General features: G+C 34.1%; 1 protein-coding gene across 2 annotated transcripts in view; it reads right to left on the reverse strand.

Annotated features, from left to right (window-relative positions):
- Window positions 1-21,181, reverse strand: part of LPAR1 (lysophosphatidic acid receptor 1) — a 137,476-nt gene that overhangs the window by 108,635 nt on the left and 7,660 nt on the right. The window lies entirely within an intron of this gene.

Consider the following 21,181-nt stretch of genomic DNA (forward strand, 5'->3'; position numbering starts at 1 on the left):
TGATGACAATCCAGAGCTCTTCCCACAACAATACAACTAAAGGTTGCTCTGTTTAATCTAGATAAAAGATTAAAAACAGCTTGCAAGATCAACCTCCTGATGTCCATAAAACCTTTCTAAAATATACTCTTTTAAAAAACGTATCTCTTTGGGGAAACTAGATGGTACCTGAGCTAGAGCACCAGCCCTGTTCATAGGAGGACCTGAGTTCCAATGCAGACTCAGATACTTAATTAACACTTACTAGCTGTGTGACTGAGCAAGTCACTTAACCCCAGTTACCTTAAGTATCTCTTCCCTGTATTCTCAACTGTATGTATCCAACTGTACCCAATGTATCTAATTGACACAATTAAGAAACACAGAACATTTTGTTCTCTTTATTGTCTTAAGAATATAAAGTTTCTATTCTAAGTATTTACTGTTCAAAGAAGTCTTCCTGAAAACAATAATAACTTTCACCCAATTATCCCACTGCTATTTACCAAAGTAACTGACAGGCAAAAAAGTCCCCCCACCATGCATCCAAATATTTATAAAAGCATTTTTTGTAGCAATGACTGGAAACAAAGTAGTTACCCATTGATCAGAGAATAATCAAACAATTGTGAGACACAAACATAATTAAACTTTGGAGTGCTCTAAGAAATTATGAGTAGTGAGATGGGAAAGGCAAAGGGTTTATTATGAACTGCCTATGAAGAAAAGGGAGCCAGGAAACAATCTATCCCATGACTATAACAATGTAAATGGAAAAAAAAAAAAAAAACCATAAGAAAACTTAATGCTGCATCATGATAATAACCAACCTTCGCTCAGAAAGAGATAGAAAGGACTTGCTCCTTACTTCTTTGAAGAGGTATGGGGATAAAAGAACATAACACTGCATATATGTCAAGCTTGTTCATGATGTTGATTAGTTTTTTCAAATTTTTTTCTTTATTCTTTGTTATAAAGGATGATTGGGAGAGAAAGGATAATTGGGAAAAATCTAAGTAAAAAAAAAAAAAAAAACAACCCAAAAGCAATCAGTGACAATTTATTTTTTAAAAATCACAAGATTGGGGAGGATCTGAAAGAAAAAAATAAACCCCAAAATTGTTTTGTTTGGCTAGTTAGTAATAGGCTTTTATTGGCCAGTTTGAGCAAACATGTGAAGAGAGGTCCAAAATACCCATTTAGCTACAGAAAATCCCATTTCCAGAAAATCCACATGCATTCTATTTGTTCCACCAGCTTCAAGATCTATAGACTTTTAAACTTTTTGCCTCAGTCACCTATATAATGTTTCTATCAATAAAATACTTTTCAAGTTCCATTATCTTGCTTTGTCCATTTGAAAACTGAAAAACATGAGTCAAATTCAGTAACATGTCAAAGTTTTTAAGGTGAGTGATCTGTAGCAAATCTGATTTATGACAGTCAGCCATGCTATGTTAATGTAAATTGATAACAGGCTAGAAGTTAAGGGGGGGAGAAGGAAATTGCTAACAAAAATTAAGAGTTATAATTTGACTCAGATTAGGAGTACAGCAGACAGCCAAAAGAGGATTAACCAGAGTGAATTAAGTTAAAAGGAGGTTTATTAATGGGAGGAGTCATTTAGGGGATTTTTTCTAAGGAAAGAAAGCCCAACAAAGGGAAATTTGCTAAAGAAGTGCTGGACAGAATTCATAAGAGGAAAGAACTACTACATAGGGATTATGATTCATACAATCAGTCACTTAATAAGCACTCTGCTAGCCACTGGAGATACTAAGACAGAATTCCTCAAGTTGCTCCATGCCAAAGAAGAGGGAGTAGAGCAAAGAACACACCAAATAATTTCAAGTATAGCGTACTAACACTTGGTAGGAAACAGGGAAGGCTGGTTGGAAAGAGTGGCAGACCAATCAGTCAATTTCTAGTTGAATTCAAGACATTTTATCTGAAAGAGAAAAAAAAATTTAGAAATACAGAATAGTGTTCCCTAGGGACAGTGAGAAGAGTGAGATAACCAGACTAAGATGAAACAGACAAGCAGCTATTTAAGTCTTTTCATTAATTCATCTTAAGTATGATGTATTTTGTACCAAAGTAAGCCAGATTTTCCTTTGGGGACTAAGCCATGGCCTAGTAGTAAGTTAAGACCTTTGGGAAAAGTTACCAATGTTACATGTATATGTAAATGGTATATATGTATATCTCACACATTCCCAACACATATGTATTACACAGTTGTATCCAGTATATATTTGGATCTCTACATTAAAATACTGTGAACAGATACAGCGAGAGGGGGGAATAAGCATTATAAGATCTGTATTATATTATCAGAAATGTGTATTCAAAAGAAAAAAATTCACAACAGAAAATATGAGGGACAGGAGGAAATGGAGTCATTACAAAAAATGTAATATATTTATTTCATGGAAATTGAAAGAAAACTAAATTCTATATATTTGCTCCCATTAACAGGAACTTTATTATTCTTATAAATTCAGAGACAAATACTAGAAATTAAGGAAGACTGACCTGCTGAATAATTATTTTAAGTATCCACATAAATGATTCTTATATCATTTCTATGATGCAACTCATAAGTTAAAAAAATCCAAAAGGAAGGAAAACTGGAAGAAAATATGGTTCACTTTGTTTTAAAATACATCTTAAAGATAAATTGAAATAGCTTCAATTTGGGATGATGGGTACTTTTGAAAGTACTCACAAGTGCTGCCTGAACTTTACCTAAAGAATTTCTATCCTGACCATCCAAGGTATTATAATTAAGAGCACTGCAATTTTCTCGGCTCTCCAAAATACTATCTTTTAAAAAATGTTGAAAATTAGAAATACAAGTCAAAATTACAATGATGTTTCATCTTAAATGCATCAAATTGGCAAAAATGACAAAAGATAAGGAAAGAGATAGTTTGGAATAGCTGTGCAAAGATAAGCACAGAACTACTTTGTCAGTAAAGCTATAATTTAAAGTAATTATCTTGGAAAATAATTTGGAATTATTTATAAAAAGTGAATGAAATAGGGGCAGCAAAGTGGTAGAGCACCAGCCCTGAAGTCAGAAGGACCTGAGTTCAAATCTGGCCTTAGACACTTAATACTTCTAGCTAGGTGACCCTGAGCAAGTCACTTAACCCCAACTGCCTTAGCTCCCCCCCCAAAAAAAGTGAATGAAATATTCATACCAATTGTAACAGGATAAATAGAAGATAATTAAGATCAAAGGTACTGGAATTAAAAAGCCTTGAGAAAGTGGGATTTTAATTGGAACAGGAAGGAAGCCAGAAAGGTCAGACTGGAGCAGAGAGAGAGCATTATAGCATGGGAGAGAAAGCCAGAAAAAATACCCAGGGGCCCATGTTGGTGTAAGAGGATGCCAGTGTCACTGGAGCGAAAAGTTTATATCAAGAAATAAGTTGTAAGGCAGCTAGGTGGTGCAGTGGGTAGAGTACCAGCCCTGAAGTCAGGAGGATCTGAGTTCAAATCTAACCTCAGTTAACACTTCCTAGCTGTGTGATCCTAGGCAAGTCACTTAACCCCAACTGCCTCAGGGGAAAAGAAAGAAAGAATGAAAGAAGTTGTAAAAAGACTGGAAAGATAATAGGAAGCTAGATTATGAAGAGTTCTAAGTGGTCTTGCAATCTACAAAGTCATGACATGATTTTGACATGAACTGCTACTATCCAATCAGGTCTCTATTAAGGCAGCTGGGCAGCATAAATAGAGCATGGGGCCAAAAATCAAAGACTGAGTTCAAATCCACTCTCAGAAACTTATTAGTTACTTAATCTCTTTATTCCTCAATTTTCTCATCTGTAAAATGACGATAATTATAGCATCTCTATCCACAGGTTGTTGTGATAAATGAGATTATCTAACTTTAAAGGACAATATAAATGCTAATTAGCATAGCAGTTATTATCTATAACTTTACCCCCAACTAATGTTCTTTATATATGACAATATTTGGAATACTTGGATTAGCATTGGAGTAATTCATAATTATTTTGACATTATAAGATCTCATTCCAGTATCTAAAAAGTTATTTTCTGATCTGCTGTTTTGTAACACTCACCAGAGATTCAGACCTTAACCCTAAGTTCAGAACAAGCTGTACTAATAGGAATGATTTACAGAAGCAGATTTCAAAGTTTATTTCACAAATGAATACTTACTTGTTCACTACAGTAGAATAACTCAAACCAAAATAATTAAGCAATTATGACTCCAAAAGAGATAATAGATATTTTGAACTCTGTCTATATCTGTATCTATACATATACACATATTTATACATATATTTCATCTTCTCTGAATCTGCTCAAACCAAAGATTGAAATAAACTGCAATATTTTGAATTAACACATAACAGTAAAGTTTATTAATATAGTAAGTTTCTTCCTGCATGGGAAGTTATTTCATTACAGGAAAGGAGCTACAGGCTAAAACATGACTGACTTCTCTTTCAAGCCTATAAAAACCATAAGTGCATTTAAATTTATTCTAAGGCTAGTATCCTGGTGAGCACTGGTAGAGATGGAATTATAGAAAGCTGCATTACTGTCCATATCTTAGCACAGTAAATCATATGCTTACTGGTTTATTTCTCCTCGTAGCAGATAAGTCTATAACACAGAAAGCAGTGTTCCTAAGCCAGCTGAGTATGCAAGAACCTCTACTAAAAGTTGTCTCTTTTTTTCTCAGACAAAATACCTTACTGATAGCTAATAATAATAGTAACTATGAGACCCCCAAACAAACCATGGAGTTCTTTTGGTCTTGTTAGCTCCTTTGTAAAAGGGACAAGATGGTTTTTAAGGCTTTTCTCTATCTCTAAAGCTAGGCATCTATAACTGTATAGAAGATTTTGCTGTGTTAGGGAATTCCTCTTTCAATAAATGGACCACAGATATTCTCTCCTGCATCCAGAGCCATCTCCCAATAGTCTATATCTGGCCATTGGAACATTTGGAAAAGGAAAGGAAAGGAAAATAAGGCAGATGACCTTTCACAGCTGTCCCTCACTTAAACCCAATTCACTTGCATGTCATGGTATCACTTCCTTGATGTCATGGTCCTCTTCAAGAATGAAGGACAAACAATAAGAAGAAGCTACAAAGGGTTTCCTCAGTGGAAACATTGGACATGGTCACTATTTTAGGCTTAGGTAATGAATTTTAAATATAACGCAAGAATTGGAACATATAAAAGATAAGGTTCCATTACATCTTGCTTCTTTCTATCTATCTTCAGATGTCTTAAATCTCCAATTCTCTCCATTCTGGCTAAGTTTCTTTGGATTTACTCCAACTTGTAAATTTTATTCCTAAACTGTAGTGCTTAAAGTTGAAAATATTAATTCAAATGTATTTTGTCTAGAGCAAAGAAACATCATCCCTTATTCTGTATTTCATGCTTCTATTCAGGAAGCTTAAGATTCCACTATCTTTTAAAAACCTACCAATTAATACCAGCACTAGGACAGCAAGTAATAACTCAGTGTTCTCTATTCCAAAGTATTCTGTTCACTAGAACAATGTATCCCAAACTTTGAGTCCATAGATAACAGTGGTTAGGCCAAAGCCCTCACAAATCATTCTATCAACCATTCCCATTAACCATGAAGAGAATAGAAGTAGGAGGAGGGGAGAAGGTAGAGTGGGAGAAGTTAGAATAGAAGTAGAAGTGGAGGAGAAATATGTTAATATTATCCAAACACATTTGCATCCAAACACTCTGCAGAATAGGAAGACTGTCCCTTATTTTTTAAAGAATAATTAATACAAATTAGTTATTTTAATTCCAGAATATTCTCTCTCTCTCTCTCTCTCTCTCTCTCTCTCTCTCTCACACACACACAAACACACACACACACACACACACACACACACACACACCTCCCCTTCTTCTCCAATTACTTCCTTTTGTGGGATAAAGAGGCAATCATAAATCAAACCATAGAATCAGAGGCCACACTTTCCTAACACTCCTAACCAGGAAAGATTAGCCTGGAGATCAGCATCTTGCTTTCTTTAAGGGATCAGAAGAGCTCAGAATAAATGAAGCTGACAATGACTTAAGCATAATTTTTTTTTTTTAAGGATAAAGAAACATTCTCAGAGAGATTCTTAAATTGGGGCCCTTGAACTTTTTTCCCCAAATATAATTGGTTTTCTTTATAATCACATGTATTTTATTTATACATATAAAAATATTATTCTGGGAAGGGAACCATAAGCTTTAACAAACTGTCAAAGGAGTCCATGACATTCTTAACATAAGATGTTAAGAAATCCTGATTTACAGTTTACTTGCTTCAATTCTATTTGAAATTAGTACTTAAGAAAGTAAGGAGTCAAACAAAAGAGCTTGAAATGTTTCTACCCAAATGACTTGGGATTTTTTAGAATTCTCACTCTCAATATTTATCAAGAAGTGAATATGTTTCACAGAATCATGGATTTAGATCTAAAAGGGGTCTTTGGTCCCCTAGTTCATTTTATAAATGAGGAAAATGAGGCCCAGAGATTTGAAATGACCTATTGACACAGGAAGCAAGTAGTAAGAGGAATTTGAATCCATAAAGAATGTAGGTTCAAAACTAGTACTGTTGTGCCTTGATTCCTTTTTAACAATCAAAACTATCTTCAATTACCAAAAAAAAAAAAAACTATCTCCAATTAAAATCCTCAATTGAAACCAATTAAATGGAATGGACTGTCTTGGGAAAGAGCTGGCTCCCCCTCACTGGAGGTCTTCAAGCACTGATTCAATGATCACTTCTCAAATACAGTGCAGAGGGATTCTTGTTTGGATATTGAATAGACAAGACAGTTTTTGAGGTCCCTTACTAAAAGACTCTGTGTCTTTGAAGTGATCATTTTCCTTGAAAACCTCTTGCTCAGTTATGTGATTTTTGTGTATGGAGTTTTCTTGGCAAAGTTACTGGAGTGCTTTGCCATTTCCTTCTCCAGGAGGTGAAGGCAGTGGTTAAGTAACTTGCCCAGGATCACACAGCTACTAAGTGCTTGAGATCAAATTTGAACTCAGATCTTCTTGACGTTGGGCATAGCTTCTGAGCTTCTAAAGCAGTGAACACCTCTACCTCATTTAATTGTTTTAATCCATTATATTTTTGAATGGTTCTACTTATTAGGATTTTTTTCTTCCACATTGCACTTACCCACATTTCCTACTCTAAAACTGCTCTTCCCATAATCTGTCTAAACAGCTATACTTAAAAAAAAAAAAAAAAAAAAAAAAAGTAGTACCAATTTCATCTTTCAAGAATTACAAGATCACTAAAAGTTCATTCCCAAATTATGATTTCATCTGGACCACTTTCAACTAGCCGCTGTACCTAATCAAGTCAATCCAAATGAGACACTAACTAGCATGTGTATTCATCATTGTGCATATATTCAGTTCTCTCAAGGACAGTACTGTGTCCCATTGGGACAAGTGCTAAATGTCTCCTGGAGACGCAGTATGTCCAAGGTTATTTTCCCATAACAAATCTGGCATTTGAGTCACATCTTGTTTTTAAGAGCTAAATTTTCAGAGGTGACATAACAAAGAACATCAATTATTAAGGGTGTTGTATCTAGTGTTCAGAACAAGACAGAAATTCAGGAACTGTGAGTTCTAATTTTGCCTCTGACCAGAACTTTGGGTCATGATGTCCCTCTGATCAGACTTTGAGCACTATGTCTATTTTCTCTTCTTAAAACCAAAAATGTCAAGCTATTCCATTAAAGCAATGTATTCATTCACAACATGATGTAGTTTGGTTCTTCCAAAATATACATCATTTTACATGTCATTTCCCCCAAAGTATTTTTATTTTCCTGAATTCAATGAATCCTTTGTTTTTTATCTTACTCTTAGTATTTTTTGAAGCAGGATGCCCAAAAAACTGAACACAGGTCTGAGAATATTTGGAAAACATAGAAACAAAATAATTCCTCAAGTATCAAAAGCAAAGAATATCAACAAAATCTTCTTTAGTTTTAAAAAACGCTCCATTTTGTTGTAGCTTACATAACAACCTAGGTTGCATAGTGGATAGAGCACTCTGCCTATAGTCAGAAGGATCTGAATTCAATCAGATCTAGCCTAAAATGGCTTACTACCTGTGTGAACTTAGTCAAGTCACTAAACTTCTAGCTCAACTGAATCAACTGAGAAAATACATCAATCAGGTACTTAATATATACTTGTTCCCTTCCTTTAACTTAGAAGGCTTGTGAATTTTAATAGCTCAAAACCTGTTAATATTTAATAGGAGAAATGCAAAAATTCTCAAAGTCACTTTACAGCAAATATGATTTAAAAAATCAAAAAACAATGTCTCTGAAAGAAGATCCATTGGAAAACAGAAAAACTAATATACTGTTAATGGACCTGTGAATTAGCCCAACTGTTTTAGATTTGTACTTACATGATAAAAGTAACTAAACAATTCATACACTTTGACTCTGTGATTCTACTATTGGTCATTATCACTCAAGAAAGGCAAAAACAGAAAACAGCATTTAAATGCTTTCTTACTGACAGTGGCAGCAAAGTAGATGCCTATAGTTTGAGAAAGGGTTGATTAAATGGCAATATGGCAAAATTTTTCATTAATGAAAGAAAAAGAAAAAACTCGACTTTCTTGTGGCCACATAATCTTTGGGTTGCCAAGGAGCATCCTGTACCCAAAGGATCACATGGCCTGCCTTTTGACTACAAATTACTATATAATCCAATTGAGAAGCTAAGAATCATTTTTTTTACTCATAGGAACCCTAAAATTGGTTAGATGTATGGGGTTGAAGTCCTGGCTTAGGACTATATACATGCACACTGAACCAGTTGTATAGTCTTCAGCAAAAAGATTGTTTCACCTTGGTGAATCAATTTCCCCATCCACAAAATGGGACTAATATTTCTATTTCATATTTCATAAGGCTGTTATGAAAATGAAATGAGCTACTTTTAGTTAAAGTATTTTAAAAACTATAACTCCTATATGAATATGATCTATTAATATCTGCAGAGATAGGGTTTTTTAATTGTTGTATTTTTAAAGTTTGTTTTCACATCATTCTCTTTCCCAGGGAACCTTCCTTTCAAAAAATAACCATAATAATAATAACGATAATAACATTATGATTAAAAATAAAAAGGAAAACAAATCAGCAAAACAACAATCAACATATAAATTCAGAGAGGCAGAAAATTTTAGGAATGAATAGGTGAAGCACAAGTTATAAAATTTACATATCTTTTCTCTATACTGAAACAAAATAGTGACAAGGATATTGACAAAGTTTTTACTGTTTATTTTAAAACTGAAAGTACTCAAGACAAGATATATTTTCTTTATAAAGGAAAAAGCTTCTCTCATTGCATTTAAATATTTCCTTACTGATTAATGACATAATATTAATTTTTTAAAAAAAAATTCTCATACATTATAAAAAAATATTCCACCATTTAATTAGCAGCAGGGTACAGAAGATATCCAAATGGTATCAATTTTCATAATCCTGCCTGTTTAAAAAATTCAGAGAGGGGAGAGAGAGAAAGAGAGAGATCCTGAACAGGAGCTCTGAGATTAATCAAATCACAAAACATTTCGTTTTTAATCTGAAATACCGACAATCCTACAAGAATGCTGCTAAGTAGTGATATTGTTTTAAAGCAGGTAAATATATCCTAAAACTGTGATGAATGAAAGTTAAGACAAAAGGCATTAAGGCATATAAAAAGGACTATTTACCCAGCACCTTTGCTAAATATTGGGATAATCCTTGCTTTCAAGGAGTTTCAAGGAGTTTCAAGGATGAGGATGTGGGAGGAAAGAAGAGCCAATGAAAAAAGCAGAATTCTTGTACAAGGAACAGCAAGAAGGATGAAGAGTAGAGTAAAGTTATAAGACTAGAAAAGTCAGTAGGATACTTTAAAAACCAAAGGATTTTATATTTCATAAGTGAGTGATAGCAAACTAATGAAGTTCATTGACTAGGGGATGATGATCAAACTGTGCTTTAAGATTACTTTGAATGCCAAGTGGAAGAAGAATTAGAAGCGACAGACTATTCAAGAGGGACTTTTAGGCATGAATTTTACTACTGCAGTGAGGGATGCAGATGAGGAAACAGCTATTAAGCATCACAGGTTACATCTGAATCTAGATGATATCCAAATTCTTTCTGCTGAGTATCTTTCTAATCAGACTGTAATTTCTTTACAAAAATGTAGTTGGATAAAACTGGGTGCAAGTCTAGCTTCTAAAACAAACTAGCTCTGTGAATATGAGCAAATTACTTCAAAATGAAACCAAACAACTCTCAAAGATCATAAATATGAAAGAATTGAACTTCTTGGTATATACATAAGTCTCTATATATTGTCTTCTCTAGCTAGATTATAAGGAACAAGATCCTCCAGTAAATTTCCATGCCAATAAAATCATAGGTTTGGACCAAAGAACGCATTAAAAATTCTTATTTTTGAACTTTTATTTTCTGAATTGTTTCAGAAAAATGCTTTTCTGTCACATTTTCCTACAACATGAATTGATACAGAAAGAAAGAAATTCTGTCCCCACCCTCAATTGCCACTATTATCAAGAATGACCCTGATATAAATCAGGGAGCTCCCTCTGTTTTCTTTCTTCTTATCCCTTCCAACTACCTACCATACAAGCCCTCCTGAATAAGCAAAAAGCATATTAGGAAAGCAGGGAGCAGGCCAACACTCTTCCAAAGAGTATGCAAAAAGGCTCCCTGCCCAGGCTTACTCTTCTTCCTCTCCATCATATTCACTTTGAATCATTTTTATAAGGACCTTTCTATTTTTTCAGGTTCATTTAATATTCTTACCCCATGTATTCAGCATTTACAATAACTTCTCTGGCCCTCTATAGACGTATGAGAATGAAGAAAGAAGTATATATCAACTAAGCACAAAGAAATTTAACTAATGATTCTTAGTAAACTTGAAAAACCGATTGGCATCTGTCTCCCCAGCTTCTTGGTTCCACTAAATTATCCCATGTGTACTTGACTGGTGTGCAAAATCTTTCTCACACGTTAAACTCAGACTTCATCTGTACTTCAATGGAAATTTCCCCCCCATTAAAAAAAGCTCATTTTCAGAATATTCCTATGAGGGGCAAGTGTATGGGAGAGGAGATAGGGAAAGAAAATAATTCAGTCCACATATTCAATGTCCTCTAAAATAAATGAACATACAAGGGCAGAGATGAAATAACTTGCTCTATGCAGTGCTAATTGGTGATGTCATTGAAAAAAGAACCAAATTATCTAAATGACAGTCACATTCTTCAGAAAAAAAAAGAGGGAAGGAGAAAGGAATGGCAGCATGGTATAGTTGAAATGATGCTGGTTTTTATACCAAGGGATTTGTATTCAAATTCTGGCTTGAACAAAGAACTTCATCTCTCTGAGGTTCAGTTTCCCATCTATAAAATAAAGGGATTGAACTAAATGATTTCTAGCTTTGAATCCATGGTTATATAAATTAAGTCAATCCTTAATAAAAATCAAATACATTTTCTCCTCTCTACTAACATATAAAACTAAGAAGTAACAGGACAAAATTAAATATGGATTTTCTCTCTTACATCTTAAATCTTTGTCAAAAACAGTGGTTCAGGAGGTAGAAGAGGATCAGTAGATATATCTGTATTCACATAAAAAGATATCTTTTTTTTTTTAAGGATATAAAGATTTTGTTTATGTTATACACATGGCTTAAGCCAAACTTGCAAATAGTAAGATGGTCCTAGAGTTAAAGAAAAGGAAAAAAGCTAAGAGATTGCTTTTGAAATTTGCATAGTCCTTTTAACAATCTTAATTTTCTCCCTCAAAAAAAAAAAAAAAAAAAACAAAACCTCAATTAAAAAAAAAAAAAACCATTTAACACCAATATCTGTTTAGTGATACTGTACTGGGGTTTTAAATCAAAGAATGACACAATCTCTGATGAACCAAAATCTAAAGCCACTCAAAAGATATAGAGACTGATGGTAGACATAGTTAGATCTCAGTATAACATATACAAGAATTGGTATAAATATATCATTGAAAGAATTGGAACAGTAACATAAGAATAATTGTGAGCTCATATACTCTACCAGATATTATTATCATTAAGGAATCTTAAGATGGGTGCCCACAATGCTAAGTGGATTCTTTTTGTTTTTGGTTTTTTGTTTTTTTTTAATTTTTTTTATAATAACTTTTTATTGACAGAACCCATGCCAGGGTAATTTTTTTTATAACTTTATCCCTTGCACTCATTTCTGTTCCGATTTTTCCCCTCCCTCTCTTCACCCCCTCCCCCAGATGGCAAGCAGTCCTATATATGTTAAATATATTGCAGTATATCCTAAATACAATATATGTTTGCAGAACTGAACAATTCTCCTGTTGCACAGGGAGAATTGGATTCAGAAGGTAAAAATAACCCGGGAAGAAAAAAAAATGCAAATAGTTTACATTCATTTCCCAGTGTTCTTTCTTTGGGTGTAGCTGCTTCTGTCCATCATTTATCAATTGAAACTGAGTTAGGTCTCTTTGTCAAAGAAATCCACTTCTATTGAAGTGTATAATGATCTCCTGATTCTGCTCATTTCACTTAGCATCAGTTCATGTAAGTCTCGCCAGTCCTCTCTGTATTCATCCTGCTGGTCATTTCTTACAGAACAATAATATTCCATAATATTCATATACCACAATTTACCCAGCCATTCTCCAATTGAAGGGCATCCATTCATTTTCCAGTTTCTAGCCACTACAAACAGGGCTGCTACAAACATTTTGGAACATATAGGTCCCTTTCCCTTCTTTAGTATTTCTTTGGGATATAAGCCCAATAGAAACACTGCTGGATCAAAGGGTATACACAATTTGATAACTTTTTGGGCATAATTCCAGATTGCTCTCCAGAATGGTTGGATTCATTCACAACTCCACCAACAATGCATTAGTGTCCCAGTTTTCCCGCATCCCCTCCAACATTCATCATTATTTTTTTCTGTCATCTTAGCCAATCTGACAGGTGTGTAGTGGTATCTGAGAGTTGTCTTAATTTGCATTTCTCTGATCAACAGTGATTTGTAACACTGTTTCATATGAGTGGTAATAGTTTCAATTTCATCCTCTGAAAATTTTTCATATCCTTTGACCATTTATCAATTGGAGAATGGCTTGATTTCTTATAAATTTGAGTCAATTCTCTATATATTTTGGAAATGAGGCCTTTATCAGAACCTTTAACTGTGAAGATATTTTCCCAAATATCTTCCCTTCTAATCTTGTTTGCATTAGTTTTGTTTGTACAAAGGCTTTTTAATTTGATATAATCAAAATTTTCTATTTTGTGATCAGTAATGGTCTCTAGTTCATCTTTGGTCACAAATTTAAAAGATATTTATTTTAAAAATCAAATATCAGACATATAACAGAAACAAAAATTCAACAATTGCATACAGATTTGGGGTCTAAGGAGAAAATGGGATAGGAGCTAGAGAATTTTATAACCATCTCCTCTTGTGAAAAATTAACATCAGGGAAATAACCATAGTTTAAGAATTAATCTGTGATTTCTTTATAATATTTAAAAACTCCATTTTCTGCATCTGAACTTTGAAGACTTTTACTATGAGCAGAAAACCATGTCAAGGGTTAAAATGTTATGCCCCACTGTATGCCCCAACAAAAAGATCTTAATTTCCATATTTGCTTAGATTAAAAATAAAATACTCCATAAAAAGAACCACAATTACACATCTTCCTTTCATGTATCCACTGACGGCATATACTAACCAGGACAAACAAATCTTAATTCAGCACAGAGAGTTTGATACAATTCTTTCAAGTAGTTTTTATTTTTATTTTTTGGTGGTTGGAGGTGGAAGAGCATATTAAAGATTAGGTTGCCTTTTCCATTTCTACCAAGCAGTAGTTCAGTATGTAGAAAGAATTCTACCACAAAACTAAGTTCTCAAAATGCCAGACCAAAAAAAAAAAAAAAGTCCACAACTAAAGAGACCAAATCCTAAATTATAAATGTAAAATCCTAATATAACTTTCTACTGACCTGAGCTATGTGGTAGAAATATGAATTCAATTACCCTTATCTTAAATAGAATACCAACTCCTCCTCTCCCTACCACAACTGGCCTTTGTAGTTTCATAAGTATTCCTTATAGGAGTCTCAAACGGATGATCATTAACTTCCACATAGAATTTAATTGCCTTTTGCTTGGTGTGGGAGTAATGAACTGTGCATTTGAGGAATTCCACAGGTACTACAGCCTGCAAAGCATTTACCATTAGAGAACAGCTATTTGGCCAGATTTTAACTGGTTTCTTCTCTTCTTTACTAGCTCCAACCCCTCAATACAACAAATAAAAAGACAAAATTATCAGATGGAAAGCAGTGACCCAGAAACATTTCACGTTTCATCTCCAGTCAACCATAGGGCAAGGTATTCAATGGAAAAATGAGGGAGGGGACAGGGCTGATGAAGAAGGACCAAAATATACACCGAAAGGAACATACCTAAATTTTGCAAAGAAACTTTTTTTTGGCTCAATAATAACAAAAACTTCCAAAAATCAAAGGGAAATTTCATAAATATTAAAATAATTCACATATGATACAAAGAGAACTGAAGTACTCTGAAAAATGATATAAAATTTGAGAAAAATATTTTTTCAACCATTTTTAACTACTGGAAAGAAATAAAAGCTACCAATATCATGTGTCTCTAATGTCATCCCACATGAAATCATCCTCAAGTTCATTTTAGCTGCTAAAGAGGAGCCATCCTTTCTGGCCTGCCTTTCTACTATGACAGTGAATGTACCCACTGTCCAGTAGGCTCCAGCAAAAACTATGTCTTCTATAGTTCTGTCTTAGATGTTACAGATTTTGCCCAAACCATCAATATTCTGGGCTATTTTTTCCCCCTCTCCACTGACTCTAAAGGAGCAAATAATTTCAACTGGTAATGTCTCATTAACAGAGTATAAGCTCTCAATCTAAAATTGTTCTTTTTATTTAAAATAAAATGAAGAAAAAACCTCATATATAAATCTATGAAAAACAGCACAGTATAGTCAACTGATTGGCCTTGAAATCACAAAAAAACTGGATTTGAACCCTGCTTCTTATTTACACTAACTGGATGATCATGGGCACATAACTACTCAATGCCCCAATTAGTAAGCTCTCTAAAACTATAAACTATTAATCTTTACTGATCTACATTGGAAACAGACTCTTCCACAATAGGGCACATCCACAGTTGGAGGTCAAAACCAAAGAAAAAAATGGCACTAATTCCACAAAAAAATACAAATGCTTTTTTAAAAGTTCTGCTTTAAGTTAAATGAGAATCACTATTTTAAGATTCATTTTCAAAGCAAACTTGGAAATAAAAGATAATAATAACTTGACAAAAAAGCAGCATCAGCTTCTTTGCACGTGGCCTGAGAAAAAGTGAAGCATCTATGTGGCACAGTAATGATTTCACAATAACACATGCAGCATGTTAGTGATCATTAAGAAAAACTAGTGGATTTTTTCCAAATATTTCAAATGAAGACTTATCCACAGTGATCTCCAATCTATTCTCACTTATTTGAGAGCTCACACCCAGCAGCCAGTTCTCCAGTAGTTCCATATGCAGCTAAGCTAACCATGTTATACAGCATTTCAGGCAAAACAACATTCTCCTGGATATTTAGTAACATGTATTGTCTTATATACTATTCTATCACTGCTTCATGACCACATCAAAAAACATCCTTTCCATTCAATGTGGTTTATCCTGAAACAACAGGAGCCAAAAAGGAAAAAATTAGAGAGAAAAGAATGCTGCATTCAGAAATCCACCCAACTATCTTTTAAGGCACACCCAAAAAGCCTATTAACTACACACAGGAAAAAATGCCAACTCAAAGAACCACATGTCTGTGAAACCCTCCCTGAATGGCATAAATGTGACTGACAAGTTTTAGAAAATTTTCAAATTTTTGTCCAAAATTAGTCAAAATAGAAAAATTCAAAACAACCCCCCCATAAAAAAAAAAATCTCCTCTTATTCCATTCTTCTTCCCCATTAGTTTCTTGTATTTAAATAAGATCACATATATAGTGCTGCAAGAGACCTTGAGGATTACCTTGGGCAACCTCATGTTCCAGCTAAAGAGAAATTAAGTGTGCATGTACCTAGTGTCACACAGAGGTGAGATATGAACGCAAGTTCTTTGACTCCAAAGTCCATGGTCTTTCAATTTTGCTGTTCTCTTTAAACTCAAGAGTTTGAAGTGCAATAGGAAAATGACATGACCCTGTCTAGTCTAGACCTAGAAGTTCCCTAATCTCAGCCTCATTCTGAAGTTCTCACATTTGTTTCTTCCCTTTCACACCTAATTCTAATATATATGATGTAAGTACTTGTCTGCCTATATATGTCAGTTTAATATTTTAGTTTGCCAGGTATTTGCACGATATGCCCACATGAATATCCATTAACCAAGTCTATATAGTTTTTTTTTAAAAAATCACATACATTATGCCTAATTAAACACTTAAGAAATTTGTTTTTTTAATGACAGTTATGGATTGCAGCATTTAACTCTGAGTCAGCAACTTCCTTATTTTGAAAAGTGTATAAGGTCAGTTACGTGTATATGACAAACAAGAATTCATTAATGTTTTCTGTTTTTTGTTCCCTTACAAAGCTACACCTCTATCATCCGAAAGAAAAATAATCAGTTCCATATAAAAAGAGAGGACGGAAGGAAGAAGAATAACAAGCAATTGCAAATTTGAAATTTAAACAATTTTCTGAATTCTGTCAGTTTTAATGAAATATCAGATAAAAACTACATGAAGCTCAAGAAAACATTTGAGAATTAAGAGCAGGAAGGGATCTCATACAGGCTGGTGAATTAAGCCTCCTTATTTTAGAGTAGAGGAAATGAAGCTAAAACAGATTAAATAACTTGCCAAAATTTACCCCCGCTTGCCTGAAACAGACTGAACCTAGTAGGACTTCTTGATAGTGAGTCCCACACTCTATATTGCACTATGTGGCTTCCCCTCAAGTTTTTTTCCAGTCTTTCAATCCTGTCAACTCTTTGTGACCCCATTTGGGTTTTTGTTTTGTTATTTGTTTTATGGTTGCTTCTTTTGGCAAGGACACAGAGTGGTTTCCCATTTCCTTCTCCAGCTCATTTTAACTCTAAGGAAACTGAGGCAAACAGGGTTAAGTAACCTGCCCAGGATCATATAGTTACTAAAAGTCTGAGGTCAGATTTGAACTCAGATGTTCCTGACTCTAAGACCAGTGTTCTATCTCAGCCACTTAGCTGCCCTGACTCCCTCATAATTTTCCAAATAAATTTTTTATTTTCCTGAGATAATTAAATATGTAAAAGCCTTTTCAACTTGGAATATCTGTCAACTTTGAGACCTCAATGTGATTAAATAACAATTTGCACTAGTTATCAATTTCAGGTTCAACAGTCTTATCTCTCTAGTTTGACCGATGACTCCTAAAGAAAAGTAAAAGAATATTGTATCAAGCCTTATGGCACACAATTGAAATATTTGATAGATGTATTCAACAAATGAATTTAATTAACTATTAGTCATACATCTACTATGTCCAAGATGCTAAGGATGCTGACAAAAATGAAAAATTCCTTGACTTCCCTGGACTTAGTCTATTGAAAAGATACAATATCTACTCAGACAAGTAAAATCAAGTCTATATGAAGTATATGCTTAATACAGACAGACAATACCTAGAGCTTTAGTTTCATGGGAACCAACTTTTTTTTTTTTAAATTTTGGGAGGTTGTTTAAAAAGTCAAGTCAACAAGCATTTATCAAGCACCTACTATGTCCCTGACATGATGCAAAGAGTTAGAGATTCAAAGAAATGCAAAAACAACAAAACAAAACAAAAAATCCCTCTGTGTCAAGAGGTTCACCACCTAATGGGGAAGACAACAGAAAAATTATGTACATACAAGATTTTATCACATACACATACATGGGAAATGAGAGAAAATCAACAGAAGCAAGGCATTAGCATTGTCGGGGATCAGGAGAAGCTTCTGGAAGAAGATAGGTTTTGAACTGAAAGTTCAGAGAAGCCAGGAGACAGATAAGAGGAAAGAGAGAATTCTAGGAATGGGGAATAGACAGGGAGATGAAGGTCCTGTGCAAGGAACAGCCAAGATTATACATTCCATGACAGGGGACTGTAGAAAATATGGAGGGAAAATAAGTATAGAAATGGTAGAGGTATTTGGAATAAAGTGAAACAAGACTAGAAAGGTTGGAAAGGACCAGATTGTGAAAGGCTTTAAAAAACAGATGAGATTTTTACATTTGATAAGGTAATAGGAAGCCACTAGAGTTTATTGAGCAGAGGAGTGATGTGGTAAGACCTGTACTTTATGAAGATCACTTTTGCAGTTGAGCGGGAAATGGATTGAAGTGGGGAAAGATGCAACTGGGAGACCAATCAAAAAACTAAACTATTGCTACAATTCAGGCAAGAAGTGAGGAGGGCCCACATAAGCAAATCAGCTATGTCAGATGAAACATGGTTTTATGTGTGTGTGAGCGAGCGCGCACACATATGTGTGTATACACACATACATACATGGATGTAAACATTCCTGGATGATTATACATGCCTATACATACAAACATGTGTGTATGCATGTGAGCATATGGAGATGGAAGTGTGTGTGTGTGTGTATGGAGATTATGTGAAGATAGAAAAAAATAAGACTTGGCAAAGACTGGCTATGTAAGAAAGTTATCTAGATTTCAAGTCTAGGGTGGCCAGAAGGATGGTACCTCTTTTATTGAATAATAAAAATTCTTTACAACCTGGCTATAATCTATTGTCATTCAGACTTATCCAACTCTCCATAATCCCTTTTGGAGTTTTCTTAGCAAAGTGGTTTGCCATTTCCCTCTCCAGCTCATTTTACAGATGAGGAACTGAGGCAAAAGGGTTAAGTGACTTGCCCAGGATCACATAGCCAGGAAGTATCTGAGGCCAGATTTGAACTCAGGAAGATGAGTCTCCCTGAGACTATCCACTATGCCACTTAACTGTCTGGCTACAATATACCTTTCTAGAATTGCTTTTATCCTTTACTATGTTGTAATATCTTTTTTAAAAATATACCCTAATTTTCCAGCAAAACTGACATTCTCATTCCCCATATTAAACATTCCATTTCCTGTCTCCTCTATGGCTTTGTATTCTGTTCTGTGTCTGGAATGTGTTCTCTTATCACATGTACCTCTTGTAATGCTCAAGTTTCATATCCTACTAGGCCCTTTCTTAATCTCCTAAAATGCCAGTGCTTCCTCATTCATGGTATATATGTGTACATTATGTGAAGTCCTATAGAATGTCAGGAACCATTTCATTTTTTTTTCTTTGTAACTACACTGTCAAGAATGCTGCTTGGAACATAATAGGAACTACTTAAATTCCTGCAGATTGATCACATGACATTATCATAAAGAAGGTCCTTTTAATGGCCCTCCTCTCTCAATATCACCTCATTACTGAAACAAGATTGAGTATGCAATAAGGGATCTAGTTGACTAGATGAATAAAATTTAATAATAAGTTTAATAATCTGCAAAAAGATTTTTAAAACAGTTGAAAAGACAGTTATATCACTGGGTTAAAGCCTCATTGAAAAAAACAATATTTGTAAATTGGAATCTAGAAAGCTTATTTCTGAATATTTAGGGACCTTGGAAGAAAAATTTTTTTTAATCTTTATCACTTTCTTTCTTCATATATATAATTAAATAGACCTCTCATTTGCAAGCTACATTAAGTACCCACTAATTAAAAGGATAATTTCATATTATGAATATGTAATCCCTCTTTCTGAAAATTTTTAGTACAAGGAATTAGAGCTGTCATTTCCATGGAAAGTCTTGTCCTTTGAACTGATGTTCAACAGGTTCACTAATAAAAAGTAACATTATCAAATGAGGAATGAGCTTTCAGGAAGAATCTTCATTTATTACTATGGGAAGAAAAAGAAAAAAATACTAACTATAATGAGTAACTTTACCAATCTTACTTTCTAGCTTTCCCAGATGTTCCAGATACACCTTTTTTCCACCTTAACAAAAAGATCACAGATGTACAACATGTGATTTGGAATATCCCTTCCCTTCACTCATCCCCAAATGATATAGGATACTTGTATAAATAACACTTTCTTCGATGATATTTATCATTTTTCAACACAGCTGGAAATTATTTTCTTGTTCCCTGATCAGAACAACCAGACATTCAAATCATCCCAACAAAAGCTCTTTTTTGAGGAAGGTCATACAAGAAAGCAATAATAGGCAGTTCAAGATGAATGGTACACACCAGCTCAGGTGCTCTTTAAAATTTGCTTCCACTGAAGGTGGCCCACTAACCCCTTCTGAAAAGAAAAAACAAATAAATAAATAAAGGAATTTTTTTTCTGGTTGAGGACTTTTCCAATTCATTCATATCCCTGCAGTAACTGAAACAGGAACACAAGCAGATTGGATTGTTTTTGAGGATCCATACCAGAATCAAATATGCCTCTCCATGACAGCATGATGCTTAGGACTTCTCTATTCAAAGACAGCATCAAAAATAGCAAAAAAGATTTTGTTGTTATGTTCTGCAATGTTAACTCTCAACAATTCTGACTCCTGTACCTAACAGACAACGATAACCTAGAAAATTTGCCATAAGCAGAATACCAAAAAAATGCCAACACAAATAATAACCTAGTAGTGAGTCATATTTTTGATACAAGGGAATATCCAAAGTTAAAGGTGTCTAATTGAGAAAGTCTAAATTTTTTAAACAATATATGCAGGGGTAGCTAGAAGGCACAATCGAGAGAGCACTGGCCCTGCTAAGTTCAAGTCCAACCTCAGATACTTGCTACTTATTAGTTGTGTGATCCTGGGCATGTTATTTTACCTCCATTACCTTGCCAAATATATTTTATGTATGTATGTATGTATGTATGTACATATATATAAACCTATGTATGTATATATGTTGAATGAAAATAAGGTAGACTAGAAATATTCTCCCATCTTATC

The sequence above is a fragment of the Antechinus flavipes genome, chromosome 1, assembly GCF_016432865.1.
Source record: "Antechinus flavipes isolate AdamAnt ecotype Samford, QLD, Australia chromosome 1, AdamAnt_v2, whole genome shotgun sequence".
In the NCBI taxonomy this organism is placed as follows: domain Eukaryota; kingdom Metazoa; phylum Chordata; class Mammalia; order Dasyuromorphia; family Dasyuridae; genus Antechinus; species Antechinus flavipes.